We start from the raw sequence: 3623 nt of genomic DNA, 5'->3' as shown, positions 1-3623 counted from the left end.
ATTAATATGCAGGTGGTTGTCATCATGATTCCAAATCTTGATGGATTGCTGCCGTTTTTCCAAAAGCTTTGTAAAGTTTTGTTTTAAGTCGGTCATGAGTCATTTGTGTTTGGTCTGTTGAGTGAGTTTTTCAAGTTATTTCAGTTTGCCATCGAGTCAGTTTGAGTCAAGTTCCAGTTAAGTTTCAGTCAGTTTTCAGTCAATAAATGAGTCGAAGTCTTGTATTGTTTGTCAAATAATGACTCCATCGCCCAATGGTTGCAAGCACTGGTCTTCTCCCAGAGGTCTGAGGTTCTTGGTACCTCCAAGGAGCTACCATCCCCATTGGAGCCAATGTTAGTGTCAGTCTTTCCAGCCTTCCTCCAGTGATCAAATGTGCTCTTACAAAGTGATTTTGAAATGTCAAGGTCAAATTTTGTCATTTCAGTGAGTCTTCAAGCAAAATTTGGTCACTAGGCATTAGGTGTAGGGTTTGCTTTCACTCTTCTCAAAGTTGTCCAAATGGCGGTCCATGTTATCATTCAGCTGAGTCTATCATCATTCATAGGGTTTTCATTAGCATCTCAGTGTCTAATGAGTCTTTTTACAACTTATTCATGCTTCAGTTGTGCCTAGGCAAGGTCATTTCCCTCTCCTAGGGTTTTGAATGCAATTTCTCTTGGGCGGCTAAATAATCGGCAAAACTCATATCCTGATGTTCATACACCTTCCATTATCCTTAAAGTACCTTATCAAACACTTCCCAACACTCAGATCCCCTAAATGCCTCATTTTTTCACAAACCCTAGTTTCTAGCTACAACCTGGCAATTTTCTAGGTTGGGCCTGTGTTTTGCCCTTTTGGACCCCTTCCCCTCACTCAATCTCTGAGATTCCACTTTCCCCTACTTCCTAACATCCCTCCCTACTCCCCAAAATTTCCCCAAGAATTTAGAAGCCCCTTATCCCCTTCATTTCGCTTCATTTCGACAAACTTCCTTGTTTCACACATCGGGACAAGTTTCACTCAAATGATGTTTCAGAGCAATCAAAGATGAATTTTTGGAAACTAAGAGAGGGTTTTGTCCAAAACATGCCAAGGAAGAAAAACCTCCTTTACTTTTTGCACAGGTGTCATGGTTTGAGAGAAATGTAAAGAATACCGTTGCCTCAGGAGAATCAAAGACACCTCTGAAGTGACCTTGGGAAAATCAAGTTTTCTCCTAGCTTGGTTGGCCAAATGATTTTCTTGATGGGTAAAATGATAACTAGACACAAAGATATTTCCAATGAGCTATCATGAGCTCAATTTTGGGTTGAGGAAGGCATTCAAAAGTTGACTGCAACAGCACTCTTCCTTCAGGCAGCCTCATTTGGCACTTTTTGACCAGTCTTGGGAGATTTGATTTTTTACAGGTCAAATCAACTCCAAATTGAAAAATTCCAGTTGGGTTGGAAAGTAGACTCAAATACCTTTCCAACGAGCTATCCTGCACCTGATTCTGACATTGGGAAGGCCTCCAAAAGCCTCCTAAAAGGCGCGCGACCCGTCAGGCAGGGGGGCATGACCTGTCAGGCAGTTTTTTGCCAGATTGCATTGTACAGCCCAGAAAACGCAGTTTTGACCTAGTTTGACTTTTTGGGGTGGAAGATGATTATCTTTGATGTAATTATTGTAACTCTAAGACACTTTTACTCTTGTTTAACACTTCTAGAAGATTCATTCATGTAAAGGGTAAATATTAAATGAATGAATTGGTTTCCTAGCTTATAGAGGCAAGTTGTTTTGATTGCCTAGATTTTAGTGCTCAGTTTAGAATTAGTTGAAACAGCTCCTAGAAGGATGAGCTCGACCCCTAGAGGCAAGGGAAGAGGTTGGCTTGCCTATATTATGTATTTTCTTAATCATTTTCAGGGGTTGGAAGGTTGGACTTTTGAGGGAGAAACTATCATTGTATTATTTCACTGTATCTCTGCAATTTTTGGCTAAGGAAGACCAGGGTTTTGCAGTCATCTTTGGGATTCTTGTGGACTCATGTGTTGATGGTGTGTTTCTCAATGTTCTTGTAAGCTTTGTTATGTGATTCATTTCCTTTCTTTACTTCTGCACATTAAACAAATGAAGTGTTAAAGTATGAATTCATGCTAGCCATGCTCTGCTTTTAAGTTTGTTTAATTTCCATGTTTTCTACTGTCTAAAGGGAATTCAAAGTCATTGTTTGCTCTCTTTAGCTCCTCATCTTTCATTCCTGATCATCCATCTCAAGTTAAGGCATCAATACTGTTTCCTACCTCGCCCCAAGGAACCCCCTGCAGAAACTATGTCCAATTCCCGCACCCAAAATTGCAATTCCTCAATTTGCCACCAAAAACCCAAAAAACCCCAAATCCACCTTTTTAATCAGTTTACTAGCCTAATATCAGTGTTACTTTGTTGGTCATCTCATCCCATTGAAGATCTGCCGAGATTGACCGGAGAGAGCCTTCTCCTGCCCCATAGGGCTAGCTACGAGGCTGAATGGTTTGATGTAGCCTTGAGGTTTACCTTTCTCAGCCTGAGGTGAAATTTCAAGCGCTAACACTGGTCTTGTATGTGGATGATATGTTGCTGGTTGGAAATGACAAAGAAATTATCTAGGATTTGAAGACCCAATTGTCCTCCAAATTCAACATGAAAGATCTCGGTGCTGCAAACTATATTTTAGGCATGGAAATTAAAAGAGATCGGGCAAAGAGGAAGCTTTGGTTAAACCAGAGGAAGTATGTCGAGACAATAATGCAGAGGTTTAATATGCAGAATAGTAAACCGGTGAAGGTTCCTATTCCTGTAGGTGTAAAGTTATCTGCTGAATAGTGTCCCAAGACATAAGAAGAGGAAGAGGACATGTCCTGTGTTCCATATGCTAGTGCAGTCAGTAGCCTGATGTATGCAAGGGTCTCTACTAAACCACACATTGCACATGCAGTGGGAGTATTGAGCAGGTTTATGTCAAAACCAGGGAAGGAGCATTAGACAGTAGTGAAGTGAGTCTTCAGGTATTTGTGTGGCACTAATGATTATGGTTTGTGCTACCAAGGAAGACCAAGATTGGACAAACTTTTGGATATTTCTGGATTTGTTGATGCAAACTAGGCTAGAGATTTGGATCAGAGAAGATCTACAAGTGGGTATGTGTTTAACCTATTTGGAGGTGCAGTAAGTTGGATGATTAAGAAACAATCTGTAGTGGAACTATCAACTACAGAGGTAGAATACATGGAAGCTACTCATACAAGAAAGGAAGTAGTTTGGTTGTAGAGATTGTGTTCAAGTATGGGGTTAGTATAGGGAGCTATAAGGATAGACTGTGACAGCCAAAGTGCAATTTTCCAAAGAACCTTGCTTATCATTCAAAGACAAAGCACATTGTTGTTTAGTATCACTTTGTGAGGGATATGATAGAAGAAAAAAAGGTGTTGCTGGTAAAGGTGGACACTTTGAAGAATATTGTAGATGCATTGACAAAATCTGTGAGCTCTGAGAAGTTCTCTTGGTGTAGAAAAACAATGGGCATTTCAGGGCTAGATAAATGACTAAGCTCTCCTGTGGCCCCCTGTGGAAAGAAAACAACAAGTGGGAGAATGTTGGGTTGTGTTCTATTCTTT

The sequence above is a fragment of the Pinus tabuliformis genome, chromosome 2_2, assembly GCF_031772625.1.
Source record: "Pinus tabuliformis cultivar Carrire ecotype Pingquan chromosome 2_2, CPIR1, whole genome shotgun sequence".
In the NCBI taxonomy this organism is placed as follows: Eukaryota; Viridiplantae; Streptophyta; class Pinopsida; order Pinales; family Pinaceae; genus Pinus; species Pinus tabuliformis.
Note: the sequence above shows the minus strand (reverse complement) of the source record.